Genomic DNA, 15,975 nt, shown 5'->3' on the forward strand with positions numbered 1-15,975 from the left:
GTCTTGTTGTCAAGACTGCTGATCAGCCAATCAGTATGATTAATTATCACCTGTGTGTTTACGCATGTGTACGCGATAAGCACAGCTCCGACCACAGGAGAAATAAAAAAACCAATTATGTGGAGGCAATGAAGCAAGATTAGACATTTGTTTTTTAAATAATCAAGTTTGAGATGCCAACTATTTTAATTGATAGACCTTTTCAGGAAGACTTTCACGAAAAGGGCAGATCATGCGCAACCATCAAACTATATTCAACCAATTAATTTCTCGCGATGTGAATGCGTAATTTGACCATGCAGTGGATACCGCGTTCAGTAAGCTGCATCAAATGAGAGCAACACGGTATGTGATTGGTGTGAACAATTATACCACGTCAGGCAGCTGATGAAAATTCATAACCTCATTAATAAATGTGATGCGTGCGATCCAATCACATTTAGTTATTTGTGAAACAGGAACGCAAATCGAAGTCATTAATATCTCACAATTGACCGCAAAATGCGTAATTGTTCGAAAGTAAAAATAAGTAACCTCCGCGAGCGCCGTATTGTGCGTCGAACAAACTGCGCGCGTGCTGGTTGCTGTATTTGGATTGCGTGCTACCATATTTGCACAGTTTACGATACGCAATTATGTTATTGGTCGTCCTGTTTTACCCTGATCGATTCTTGGAAAGGGAAGTTGTAAAATATCATCTATTTTGACAAACTTTTGAGCAAACTTTTGTGTTATTTTGTAAAGTGAAGAGATCAAAGTGACGGTTATGAATGAGGTTAATAACTTTGCATCGGTAATATGTCGGGCATTGTGAAAAATCTAAACATTCTGCTTTGGACCTCGGAATATCCTCCTCGGCAAATGTTTAGATTTTTCACAATGCCCTCCAAATAACCGATGCACAGTTATTAACCTCTATTCTGTCGGTCCGTGTCACGTCACTTCCGGTTGATGATGTTCGAGTGAAAACAAGTCCCTGATTCGATTTTTGTTGATGATTTCTGTCATTGGTGTAATGTAAATTACGATCGCAAATAGTCAGTGGAATCAAACAACCGTTTCTAAGTCTTCAGAGTGAAAGAAACTTACTTGATTTACCGTTTATATACTGACAAACTTAAAATTAAATTCCATGGTCGAAAGTGTCGTTTTTCCGAAATTGAACATCACTCCAGCAACATCGCTATGTAGCCTCCTTCACAGCCGGTTTCTGTTGTTCACAACAAACCGTGAGCCACGTGCAGTTTGGGCCCGAGACTAGAGATAGCCCGGATGTCCGACCGACAGAATATTGATATTGATTATTATAACATATGGTTCAATTTGGTTGATTAATGGTTCTTCAAATGTTTTTGCTGTTAGTAGTCTCAAAGTCAAAATATTGTTGGAGATCTTACGGAGGTTTTGATGCAGAGATTGATTTTCTGTAGCAGGTACAATTCCCAGCAGCATCTACCCCTGTGGAAGACGTCGATAAGAAACCCCCAAACTGCATACTGCTGATTTGGGCAGGTCGCAGCGGACAATGGAATATGTCTGAAGATGTCACCCACTAGAGTTCCGAAAGCTCAGCCCTCTGAAAAGGCCTTCTCTAAGGAAAGATTAAATTTTACTCATTTTTACCGACCTAGAGTACCAAGTAATTTCAAATCGGAATGGAACATGTTACATGAACTATCTGACGCAACTGAAAAATGCCTGCAAAAAATTCGACCAAATTTTGACTGTCACAGACTCATACAGTGGACCTCTGGTACCTAGAGAAGCATGATTGCCAGGTGTCAGAACCAGGGATGGTCTCTCTCTTTAGGAACAGTTCTGCCACTTGAGATGATTCCACAAGGAACCAAAATCTTTATCTGACTTCCAATTAAAGATGCTGTTACATGTTCTACTTGTCCTGCATGTGCTAAGTAGAAGATATTCTATAATTATATATTCTGTACTGCTAGCCTCACAATCAGAGACATGATGATCAACTAATCTCGCTAGCAACTTGACATGATAACAGGATTTCTGACCTTGTTGTAGGAACATTTTGAAGTAAATGAATTATCGTACCAACTTGGAAAGTTGGTGATGATTCATTTGGGGGCTTAATGCAGAGTCTAGTTTTAATGAAACCCAAATTTGTATCGGTGGTTGATTAATGATGCTACCTAATTTCCTTGTGGTGATTATTTAAATTTGATTGTGGGTAAGACACTGTGTTTGAATGTTTTGTTTTGTTTAAACAATGGATAAGCAGGCAGAGGGCTCATCAATTTATTAAGCATTGTGAGGTTTTGTGTTTACTCATCAGTGACTCACGTATATACATACGCAACTCAAGAGTAAATCAAATAGGTCACCATCAAACCAAAATTATGCAAACTGTTCCGCTCGCTATCGGCCACCATCTTTCCCCTCTTCAATTATGTGTAATGAGCTATTCCACTTTAGATACATACACCCCCTATGGAAGACATGACGTTTATCTTCCATACAGTGGGTGTAGATTGAAAATGGGGTCGCCCATTCAGGTAACCCCATTTGAAATTCACACTCCATGGGTGGAAGATGAAGGTCATGTAGAAGTCTTCCACAGGGGGTGTATGGATTTTGATTGGAAGAGCCCAGTGTGTATTGAACAGATCATAATGTGTAATGGGCTATTCCACTTGAAATCCATACACCTACGATGGACGACATCTTTCATACAGGGGGTGTAGATTGAAAATGGAGTCACCCATTTAGGTAACTCCATTTGAAATTTAGTGGAAGATTAAGGTCATGTCTTCCACAGGGGTGTGTGTATTTCGATTGGAATAGCCCAGGCCAGTGTGTATAGTACAGATCATAATGTTTGATCAAGAGGCTACAGAGTTTGGAGATGGGTTAAACTACCACTACAGTTGAAATAGCCGCTTAATGACTGGTCACGTAAATGGGTGCTATGGCAACTAGATCTACGCCACACCAAAATGCAAATATCCTTGGATCTTGGAAGAGGAACAAATTGCCCATCATAGGCCAAATAAAATTGATATTGGTTGTGAAGTTTGCTTGACCTGTGTGTACAATACAGAGTGTATTGACTCTTGATTTGTTTGATATCATGCCAACGGTAGTTTGCCTATTGTCCCTGTAAGCTTTGTATACAAATAATGGGCTATCTAGCGCATATATTGGTTCAGATGGGCCAATGGCATGCAAACTAACAAACCAAAGTCTACATTTGCTTATTGGAGGTGGTTTGAAACTTTTTTAACATGTTGCCATGGGTGTTTCTTACTTGCAATATTGGGTTGTATATTGGTAGCCTGGTGCACTTCTGGCTATCCTGAGAGGCACTCATTATTATGAAGTTGAAAGGTCACATGGGGAATAAAACTCGAGGGTAGTGTTGCAGCGTGCTGAGTAGAAACATGCTGAGTAGAAACTTGCTAAGTAGAAACAGATTCAGTAGAAGCAGAATAAGTTGAAACAGAATAAGTAGAAACAGACTCAGTTGAAACATGCTAGTTGCAGAGACTTAGTGAAAACAGAATAAGTAGAAACATGTGCAGTAGAAACATGCCAATTGTGTTATGCATTTGGCCTGAAAAATTGGCAACAATGTTCTCCCCATATCTCAAATTGATGTGGACCATTAATATTGCTCATTAATAGATGACTGTTCATTATTTCTCCATGTTTGTTGATATTAGCTAACCATCAGCTGGGATTATTTGCAGTGTAATCATGAAATATGGTCATTTATTTGCGAAGAGTATTTGCTTACTTGGGTCATGAGGATAGGGATTAAATATTTGCAATGTGCTTACGGTGACCTCGTTGAACGATCGATGTTTGTCTACCATATGGGGTAGAATGTCAATACTTTTTTTATAGGCGTAATTTAGGATGAAAGAATGATTGGAATACAAAACTTGAACATGTTAAATATTTTTTATACAGTGTTTAAGTTTGTTTTTCTGTTCAATTCATGCGTGGAGAAGGCATTTGACTTCCGAAGCAATAGAGAGTGCGGACAGCAATTCATAACTAGGGGTTCTAGTGATATATTTGACCAAAAAAGGGGACCATGTGGTGAGATAGTACCTTTAAAAAATGGGGGTCATTCATTGAAACTGGGGTGAATTTGCAGCATGAACAGTGAATGAAGCAATTATTGTCTGGCTTACTCATTTCGGTAAATCCCATGAGCCTTTGTGGGTAGACATGAGATGGCGTCATGCCAATGCGAACACTTCACAGCCTTCAAATGCAAAGTAACGATGTTCGCTAAACAATGTGCACATCGGTGTGACGTCAAATGACGACATCTCAGGTCTAACCGCAAAGGCTAATATGGGATTTACCAAAACGGTAAATGGAATGAGTGGCCCTTTTAAAAGGAATTTTATTTTGTTTTTCTGTTTCCTTATTCATTTGTGATGAAACTTATTTTTCTAAAAATAGATTTGTGTTTCTTGTCCTCAAAATCGGACATTTGGTTGCTGAGTTTAATATGAGCAATTTATCAATGGCTGAAAACAATATAAATCAAAAGAATTTGAACACTGTTTTTGCCAATATCTCAAAAACAATATTAGCGACATCCGACTCATTCCCCTTGATCATATCACATATGCTTTGATCTGTAATTTATTTGCTCAAACTCCATAAAATGGTGCCTAGATTAATTTAGCTTTCATCATCAGCACTCTATATGCTTGTAGACAAGGTTTTACAGTATGTCCCCTTTTAATTATGAAGCGAACAACTGAGGTGAAGCAAAGAAAATTATTAATACCAGCGTAATGTCACCAATGCATTTCGCTTCTTCGATCATGACTGGGTCAGTCCTATTGATGCGTTATGACTATCCCGCATGCCATGATCATACAGTGTTATCAACCTATGCATTCAACTAATATTTTGCTCGGATGAATTACACGACAGGACACATCGTTTTATTAAAAATCTCATATTTTGTCACCTAAAGGCAAGATTTTTGCAGGGTAAGTTAAGTTCATCAATGTGCATTACAATCGTGAAAAATTCAGAATTTTGACTGAAGTTTCGGGCATCCTCCTCAGCAAATGTTACAATATGTCCTTTCTTTATCAAGGACAGTTAATTCTTTTGATTATCTCTTTTCTTATTGTTTCAAGGATTGCAATCAGTTTTGAAACGGAAAAACAAACTGAAGCCATAAAGTGCTGTAATAGTTTCGGCAAACATAGCGTGATCAGTATTGATCACGATAAGATAAAGTTTGGGGTGAGAGGTCACGCATAAATTATATTGTTTGTAATGGTTCATTGCCCTGTGTAACCCAAGTTTGCTTTAGAATAAAACTTCCCTTTAAAAGGTATTGCTTGATACATTAGTATATTTACTTAAAATGTCTTTGATGCTAATTATTGAGTTGTACAAAACATAGTATAATATTATATTAAATCCTTAGTTTTCAAGTTTCTAAATAGGCTAAATAGATTGTTGAGTAAAGACTGATGTTAGAATGCAATTTAATATGTCTGATGTGCTCGGGGGGGGGCAAAACAGTGCCACTGAAACCTTGAACATTGAATTTCTAGTTCTAAGTGGCTTCAAATTTCTTTATATTTTCAAAATAAGTAACAAAATCTGTGATAAATGAAAGCTGCTGTTCAAATTATAAAATGAGGGTCTTTGGGTGGCAGATCAAATGGGAAAAATATGGGGTCTTTGGGTGACAGCGATGCTGAAAAACAGGGTTTTAACAGCCCTACATACACGCCACCTTCAAAGTGCTCTCAGGTCCCACAAAAATATGTGAAAACATTGCTATCCGAGCCCTTAACAGAGCACTTTTGTAATGTTGTACTGATTCTTGGGTTGCACAGTCTAAAAATCTTCCACCTACTGGTCTATTATAATGTTATAAGTTTTTTCTGTGTTTCAAAAAGGTTATGTGTAGGTATTGCACCAACTAGCAGGAAAATATTTTTCCCCAAACAGAATCAATATCATTCAGACAACTTGAACTGTGACAAAGTCAATACGAACAAGAGATAGTCCACACAAAATAAAATTCCACACTATTGACAAAACCATTAATTATTAAACTTAATCAGCACTTTTATGATGAGATAAGTTAGCAAACTCATCCTTTATCAATATATTGTTACTTTATTATCAGACATCAAACACATCCATTGGAGCGATAATTGTTGATTAACCCACAAAAAGCAGGTCAATGTTGTGCGATTATTTTGCTGTAAGTGACAAAAGACCTATCAACATCAATATTTGCGGATGATGATGCTGCACATATTGGGATTATCCTTGGACAACACCTTTGATTTACAGAGAGGACATTTTAAGTTTGTAATTCAAAGGACAAAATTCCTTTAAAAAGGGATGTACTGGGACAGAATTGATTCCATGTGGCTAAAAAAAATTTCAGACCACCTATCTTGGGTCGAAAATTTTTATGACTTCCCTTCCGCCTACACAGACTTAAGACAAACTATTCATTGCTGGAACTAAGGTGCGGAGCACGCCAAAACTTAAGAACAAAGAAAGTGTGCGGAGGGTGTTAAAATTTCGATGGTAAGTGTAACAAAGACACGCAGAGAGCGCACATATGTTGCATTATATAAAACTAAAAAGATTTTGTGCACATTTTGATTGTTAAGTTAAAGAATGTGTGTGCAGCGTGCAAAAATTTCGAGTCACCAGCCTTTAATAATTCTGTAACCCCTCCCTATTTCGGGTTTTAAAGAATTATAACCCCCCTATATTTTTGGTCTAAAAATTATATGACTCCCCCAGTATATTCATGACCCCCTCCACTCCTTACTGCAGTTGTATTCAGTTTTAGGGGATTTGATTATTTGAAACTTAAGGGACCGTTCACAAACACTTGTTAGGGGGCATGATGCAAAAGGGGGCCCTAAATATTTTGACCCTCCTAAGGGGGGGCTGAAAAAATAACCACAAATTTTCCTGGAAAAATTAAGTTTATATGCTTTTCTATGGGGTTAACCCATAATTTTCATGTCAAAAAGGGGGGCCTGAAATTTTGGTCTGTATTTGGCGATGAAATTTTTTTGCATCAAGCCCCCCCCTTACAAATGTTTGTGAACGGTCCCTAAGCAAGAACCTCACCTCTTTCATCTTTCTTGTATATTGTTATTAAAGATATTTTTTTAATTTTTTTTATTAAGTTTGATCAGATATATATATACTCCTTATACATGCCATATAAATAGACCGGAATATAAAATAACGTAAAGTATAAGGAAGTACGAGTTTAGGTAAAATATAAGAAAGTTACGTCCTTTTGTCGGTAAAGGACATTCCGCATGTCAAGTCTGATTGAACGTCCTTTTTGATCATCCTCTCTTGATATGCCATAATTGACTATGTCACAGCATAGTCATTCTGGTATCCTGTAATCGGGTCTCCTGGGGGAACACGGTGGAACATGATTCCATCAAAGATCTGCTCTGTGCTTATTTATGGCTTGGGATTATATTTTATGAGGCTGCTGATTTGATTGATGTGTTAGATTTGCTGCTGTTGATGCTGCGGTGGAATTTGTGTGCGCTATGTTGCAGAAGGCAGTTTTGGGGGACTCGATCGAGTCCAAACTTGGTCCTAAGTCTTGCAATGTTAATGTCTCAGACTTGTCCCTCTGTCTGTACATTCTTCTGTCCAGATGCTGTAGCTCTTGAATGGATAGGTTGATTGACTTTGGATATCATAGGATAGATAGGCCATGGTCAGAATCTCCGGCTTCGTAATTTTGGTCTAATTAACATATTCGTTATTATGATAATGAGCTAATTTGCATATTTTGCGCGCACTGAAATTAGCAGTCCGTCCTTCCAGATGCTGCGTCTCTTGAATGGATATGCAGAATTACTTTATAAGATATTCTAGGATAGGTACGCCACTGTTAGAAACTTCTGCTACTTTTTGAGGGTCTAATTTGCGTATTTGTTATTACAATATTAAGGTAATGGGTATTTTTGTCTCCAAATTTGTTATTTTCAACAACAAAAAATTCGATTCATTTTTCACGTTTTTGTTTGACTAGACCATACAAACAATAAGCCTACAGCATAGAGTGACTGCAAGCCCATGCATCACACATGATTCAATTTCGCTATCCTCCAAGACACTATATGCACTAAATTTGCTATTTTTTTTCCTGCGCAATTTGCTATTTTTTTTGCGCAAATCAGGTGTCCCAGCTAATTGCTCCAGGTTTACATCACAATATTCACCGAGGTTCATCTGTGATATGGTTGTTTCATAAGTGATTTGTAAGTTTCAGATTATCCATTTTTGTTGTGTGGTATGCGTTACCATGACACCTATATTTCCGGCACCTGTTTTGGTGGATTATTGCGTGCGCAAAGATATGGAAAAAAACTTACTTGGATGGTTGTCAATTTTTAGGTCTATGCACTGCAAGATTTTCTTATTAACATTATCAGTGTGAGAATGTGGTATATGTGAACTTTTTAAAAAGTAAAGAGGATGTAAGATCTAAAGACACATTCACAAAATTGTTCTCCCTTTTTTTCTGGTGGGTGGGTGGGGGCAGGATAAGTTGAATTTTAGGGAAAAAATTGAGCAAATATGGTCAAAAAAGTATTCAAATCTGAAATAAATATTGGGGGGATGAGTATCCAACAAGGGGGGCATTATTTTCCAGGGGGGGGGGCAACTTCCCTCTTGCCCCCTGGCTACACCACTGCTCTCTTATAGTCAAAGATTATGTTGCATCAAGTGAATTATGTTTTGCTTCAAAAACTGTCCAATTTGACAAATATTACACTTTTTCATTAAGAATATCAGTTCTTTTGTGTCAAATTTAATTTTCATAATCATAATGCCAAATTCATGACATACATCCAGCTTCAAGCACTGTTACACTGCTCCTAATAGCCACCCCCTTTACCATGTTTACCAGGGCCGTAGCAAGCAGGGCAGCCGGGGATGCCATGGCCGCCCCACTTTTTGAGAAATTTGTTATGTTTTTCTTTATATCTTTATTTCAATTTGGTGATATATTTGTATTTTTGCCGCCCCACATTTGTCATGGCCGCCCCACATTTTACAACCTTGCTACGGCCTTGATGTTTACAGTCCAATATCTGTGTGTTGTGACATTTTGTCAGCAAAAAACTTTCCAGACCAGTTGCAAACTATACATACTGCCCTCTATAGTACACATGTACAAGCAACCAGGCTCGGTTTTCAATGTCAGAGATAAACAGCATTTTTTCAGTTAATCACATCACTCAAGTTTACGGAGCCTCAGTGACATGTGCGGTGTGCTTTGCTTCCCGTATTATATTCAATATGCTCAGTATCGTAGAAAGTACATTTAACCTAGTTTCAAGAGAACGGGAAATATGTTATAGAATTTGGTAAATTGCAAAATGTGTTGAGTCAGCCGGTGAAATGTCACCGTCGTCACGATTGGTAGGGATAATACGCGCAAGGCGTTAAGCTGCTTCGCTGATTGATGATGACAGGGTAATCATTTTTTTGTTGCGGGGAGTAAAATGTTGCAAATCATTGCGAAAGATAAACGTGACAAGTGAGACAGGAAGAGTACATGTTGAAAACAACATTAATGGGCTGTTATGTTTGAAATGCATACACCCCACCCCCTGTGGAAGACATGACCTTAATCTCCCACACATGGAGTGTGAATTTCAAATGGAGTCACCCATTCAGTGTCGTCTGCTCCAAAATGGGCTATTCCAGTTGAAATTTATATACCCCCTGTGGAAGACATGACCTTAATCTCCCACACAAGGGGCATTGGGTGATATCAAGAAGAGTCACCCATGCAGGTAACCCATTTGAAATTCACACTATGTGGGTGAAAGATTAAGGTCATGTCTTCCACAGGGGGTGTATGGATTTCAACAGGAATAGCCTAATATATTGAGCTTAACCTTTGGTGTACTGATGTTAAGGCAACATGGAGGGGAAGTACCAACGCAATATTTTGAAGAAAAAAAAGTACAGGATTTTTTATTATTTTTTATTTAATGAAGTTGAAAAATGTTACAGTTGCAATCTACATGAGAAAAGATTGTATTAGGCCCCTAACAGTCAATTTTGAGTTTCCCGTCACATAATTTCTGAAAACAAGTGAGGTAACTTTTTCATTATTCATTATTCATTACTTTTCTGCCTTTCATTATATGACCAACACGCATGTAAAATGTGTTGTTATCTACCGCTCACTCACTTGAAGATGGATGTTTAGCCCAAATGAGATTCAAAAGTATATAAAAAAGAGTCTGCAAGATTGACAGCAAAATGTATGTTTTGATTTTGATTTTTCCACAAAAAATGGATATTCATCTTTTTTTTTTGCTAATATAACCAGTTTTTATCGGTATTTTTTGGAAAATCACAATAATGAATTCAAGTGAGGGTCAGAAAATGAAGTGAGGGCGGGTGACGGGAAACTCGAAATCGACATTCCTTGGCCTTATAAGTATAATCATGTGTGGTGCTATTTAGTGTTTCTTGTCAATGGTTTGGGAAAAATTCTAGCAAGTTAATATAAAATCTTATATTAAATTGAAGAACATGCAGCATTATTTTGTGTGAATTGTAGGACCGGAAATGTGCAATTGAACTCATGTTTTTGGATATCATAGTCATAGCTATTTATCACAGTGATGTTTAATTGCTTGCATTTGAGGACCGAGTGGAAGATTGGAAAGTGGGCGGAAGTCAGGGCTCAAATTTAGCATCTGTCCTTTGGTAAAAACTCGCTGTAAATGCCTTGGGCCAGTTGTAACACCACAGGCACTTGCCCCTGTGTCCAGTTGCAAAAATAGCCCTTGAATGATTCACAACTGTGCACAGACATTTATTAGGAATATTTTGACTCTTGGAAAATCAGATTTGACTGATGGGAATTTAAAATTCACTTTGCCCCCCTCCCCCCCCCCAAAAAAAAAAATTCCTGGCACTGCCACTGCTCTCGTCCTCCCTTAGACTGTCTCTCGCACACATTTTCAAAGCTTACTGAATCTTATATTAATGGCAGTGAAAATGTCTACCTTCTAAAAACATTCAAACAAACATTTACCTTTATTGACTTTCAATAACTTGAAATAGGAGAATGTCATTGTACAAAATGATTCTTAAGCAGCTTTACCATGTTTACAGAGTAACATTAGTAGCTCCCATTTCCATTTTTCAAACTATATGTCTTAAGTTAATATTTTCTCTTTGAATATGTGACCCATCACATCGAAACACGGCAGTTGTCGGAAACCCACATTTAAAGATAATAAAGAAAATGTGCCCCAAAAAATAAAGAAAATAATAAGAAATTTGAACTGTATTTGTCACATAAAATCGCCATTTTACTTGCGATATTAATGGAAGAGGTGTCATTTTAAAGCTTAAAAACAATCCTCTTTCAAGAAATCTACAAGTTCATTTCTGATGACAACTGCCGTGTTTCGATGTGATGGGTCACATATGTCATTAAGACTGTTAATAAAAGAGGAAGTGATCAGGGGGGCACTCAAATATGAAAATGACACACCTGTGCCTATACAAATCTAGGGGTCTATCAGTGGCAAATTTTGTCGAAAAAAAAGGGGGGTCATTCAGTGGGGTTCCAAGAAAATGGTGGTCATTCAGTGATGAAATGTTAGAAAATTGGGCATCATAGTGCAGATTTGGTGTATTGGGTGGCAGATTTGGTGTATTGGGTGGCAGATTTGAAGAAAAAAAAGCGGTCATTGGGTGTAAGCTGATGAAAAAAGGGGGGCATTGGGGTGGCAGATTTGCCTCAAAAAAGGGGGTCTATTGACAGGCACATGACGCGTACCAATATATGGGAGTGCCCCCCCCCCCCACCCCCGGAAGTGATCATGAGAAGAGATGCATTGTCAGTGTTGCCAGTCTTCAGGAAATTTCCTGATTTCAGGAAATTTTACTTGGATGATCCTGTACATTGTATGGGCAAAGTACATTTTTTAGGATTTTGTTTTTGCCATTTCAGGATTTTTTGACAACTCTGACTGGCATCTCTGCATTGTAGTTGCTCAGTTGGTTGAGCTGAGCTGTAGACCAGAAATCTTGAGTACGCTGGTTCGATCCCCCCACAGGTTGTGATATGGTGGCTCTCTTAATTTATTATGGGCAAGTTTTCCCAAGAAGGCCCTTTAATATGACGTGTTTCTTGATGAAGCCTAAAATTGAAACAAACAAAAATATTCATTAATGTTATGCTTCGCCATAATAGAGAATTTGACATTTGAATCTTCTACCATGTGATAGGCAGCAGGCAGGTCCAATATTTTGAGTACTGGATACTGGTACGCTTCGATAAAATATTGGATCTTCCTGTCGTAACTAGATTTATTTAGGAAAAAAATAAGTTGCAGTCATGAAAACCCATGAAAACTCACAGGGAAAACTCCCTCATTCTAAAATGAATATGCACACAATATTGCAAGTTCACCCTATTGGCACAAATCTTAGGATTTTATCTTTAATCTTAGGACATCCTCCCATAGAAAAATCAGGGGTGTCCCCCTACGAGGGGTGCCACGGGGGGGGCATGGGGAAAATGCCCCCAGTCAGAACTGTTGCCCCAGTAAAAACCAAAATTACGAAAATTGCCACTTTTTGCGGCAATTGGTTGATTTTGCCCCCCCCCCCCCCGAAATTCACTTTGCCCCCTCAATGCCCCCCTCCAAATAAAATCCTGGCACCGCCACTGCTTTGCTTCTGCCACAGATCACATCAGACTCGTGATCATAGGCTTGATTACACACTTGTGAGATGTGCTCAGATTTTAAAATGCATCAAATACAGAATAACAACTGCTACAATTGATCCACACCCACTCAAGAAAAGCAACGCGATTAAAAACATCAGGCAGCTTTGTCATAAACAATCCCCTAATAATCGCATGCGTTCATTTGTCTATAATACGATGTGAGACTGCTTTCTTTTGTGCTCAAGAAACGACTGTTTGATTTTACTCAGCTCGATCTATTTGATCTAGAGCTATACTCGGTTGTCTGTTTGGTTGCGACAGATTACACCCAGCTCGTAAATCCTGTGCTTGCGTGCGCAAGAGATCTGCATGCGGCAGTGGGTTAGACACGGCATGGACGGCCAACAGGTGCAGAATTCTGCAGTTAGAAGATGAGCAGAGTGCAGGGTAACAATTTACATGGTAAATATTTGGTCATGTGTGTTGGCTTTCAATTGAGCCGCTATTAGCATGCAGTTCACGGTGTTGTTTGGAATCGAGACGTCTTGACGGTGAATATTTTGCACACAAAATGATGTGAATCTTTTCCCTTTTGATGATAAAGATATGTGTTAGCTCTTTGCTTTCATTTTGTCTGGATGTATGTGCTGTACAAATGATGTTAAAGATGCACTATTGTCAGAGATTTCCTTCTCTGTCATCTTATACTGTTTGTGTGTCTGCCTGTTTGTCAGTGATGTGAATCTGTTTCTGTGTCTGTTTATCAGGGTGTGTTGCTCTGTCCCCACTCCCCGGGGGTACTCAAGTTTGGTTTGGGTAGGGGTGTGTGTGCCGCTGAGAATTTGAAAGTGAACTCAATATACCAATTTTTCAAGAAATTTTGACCCATCAATATACCATTAATTTTAGTCAAAATTTTCAGAAAAGAGGGCAGCTGGGCTCCTGTGAGAAGTCTTGTGCCCCCTGCTCTGCCCATGGGATGCTAGCTACCCTGATATGAGATATTTAGGCAAGATTTTTAAGACTTTTTGTGCTTTGTATCCCATTTTTGACAATTTTCATAAACTTTCCCCCCTTGAAAGTTACCCTGTCCTCCTTTGCCTCCCCCTCCCCATCTGAAAAAGTCCTGGCAATGCTACTGATCCTAAAATATGTTGCTAAATTTAAAAAGAAAACTACAGTACCAGAAAAAACCTCAGTTAAGTACAGGTAAGAACAGGCTTCTCGGCTCATGAAAGTTCACTTTCGACTTCGTAGAGACATGATATCTCTTATCCCGCTTTACATCAGAAAAGCGTTATGCCAGTGCCGCGATAGGCCCGCTACCGTATATACCAATATCACTTCATCAAGGTTTGCATCAGTCTGACTGATGTAACACTTAAAAGCATCATCCCTGGAGAAAGCAGTAACGGCATCCCACAATGCTATGCAACATTTGAGCAGGAGGAGAGGGAGGGTAGCTCTTAATCAGAGCCCTCATGATATGACACATGTCCAGTCTATTGATTAGGGCATAAACCACACACAAACCCTCTGATGACCACAGGTACGGAGACTGCCCCTCCCCTCTGATCATGAAATTTTGAGTGACCGCAGAGCCCTTGTGATATGATATAAGTCTAGTTTAGCATGCACACACCCTCTGATCACCACAGGTCCTGAGACTGCCCCTCTCCTCTGATCATGAAATAGCTAGTGACCACAGACCCCTCGTGATAAGACAAAAGTCCAGTCTAGTGACTAGGGCACAAACCCTCTGATCTCCACAGGTACTTAGACTACCCTTCCCTCTGATCATGAAATTTTTAGTGACTGCAGACCCCCCGTGATATGACATAGGTCCAGTTTAGTGATCAGGGCACAAATCATGCACATACCCTCTGATTACCACAGGTCCTTAGACTGCCCCTTTCCTCTGATCATGAAATATTTAGCGAACGCAGAGGCCTTGTGATATGACATTAGTCCAGTCTAGTGACTAGGGCACAAACCATGCACAAACCCTCTGATCACCACATGTCCTGAGACTGCCCCCTCCCCTCTGATCGCCAAATATTTAGTGACCTCTGCCAGCCAACGCACATGTAGAGTCAGCTCAGAGAGGGTAGGTCATGGTTTTCACATTTTGTTTTTAAGATAAGAACTGTAATATTCAGAAGCTGAGCTGAGGGTGGTGGTGATGGTAGGGTCGTGTTTGTACGGTTTAAATGGTTGTTCCGTGTGGAGACACACTTGGGTCCTGTTGGGACCAGGCTCGAAAAGCATGCTGGCCTATATGGAAAGAATTGAAAGAGAGAAAAATATTTGAAGATAAAGATCTAGGAGGCCACTTCCAACAAATTTCAGATTATCTGAAATGAAGCCGGGAGTAGTACATGTGAGGGAGGTAGTTGGCATAATGTGATCCCGTTCATAAAGAGCCTGAGCGTTGGCCAGTGCAGTGCTTCGTGGTAGCATTTATAGTACAAACTAGTGATCATTGCACAGTGCCCAAAGCCCCTGCTCACATGCACATACCTTACTACAGTTGAGTTACATCGCTTGAATTCATGATAAGAATTCCCCAAATGCATGATGGGAAGGTATTAGATTTATCCCTGCAATATTACTACCCAGACTACCCCTATTGCTGTGACAGACCCAGCTATTAAACCTAAGTAAGGTGCCATCCCATTTACTAATTATCCCTTTCATGTCAAGTCATTTAGCCTGATAGTGTTTCTTGCCCGTCTTTGACTTGTGCAAATGGATCTCTCCTAACAGCATATTGGGTATAGATCAGAACTGACAAGCTATGAAATACATAGAGGCATTGAGGATGTGAAGAAATGGAAGAAAGAAAGAGGGAAAAAAAGCTGCTTTGAAAAAAAGAAGAAGCTGCTTCATGATGTTGTGTCCTCTTGGAGAGGCCCCAACCTTCACATTAGTAGCATTGAGAGAATCAGGGCTTAGAAACATGAATTGTCTGAAAAGATAGAGAAGTTTTAAGGAGCGATTGCATTAATACTCAAAAAGTTCTAGCTGGATCTCATATCTGAACTTCAAAAGTTTTGGGTTTGAAGCAAAATATGGCTGTTGTCTTGGTAGGATTTGTGTGTGTGTTATCAGTGTAGGTGTGCATTTGGAAAGACCGAAAATTGAGGACACACACTTGAAAATAGCAAAATAACCGAGGAGGACACCCAGAAACCGAAAACTTCCACAGTTCCCTATACCTATATAATGGTCGCACAGGC

The 15,975-nt window shown here is 39.1% G+C and overlaps 1 protein-coding gene across 2 annotated transcripts in view; it reads left to right on the plus strand.

Annotated features, from left to right (window-relative positions):
- The window catches only part of LOC140171914 (nonsense-mediated mRNA decay factor SMG5-like), a 190,696-nt gene that overhangs the window by 99,071 nt on the left and 75,650 nt on the right, over positions 1-15,975 (plus strand). The window lies entirely within an intron of this gene.

Source organism: Amphiura filiformis, chromosome 15, assembly GCF_039555335.1.
Source record: "Amphiura filiformis chromosome 15, Afil_fr2py, whole genome shotgun sequence".
Taxonomy (NCBI): domain Eukaryota; kingdom Metazoa; phylum Echinodermata; class Ophiuroidea; order Amphilepidida; family Amphiuridae; genus Amphiura; species Amphiura filiformis.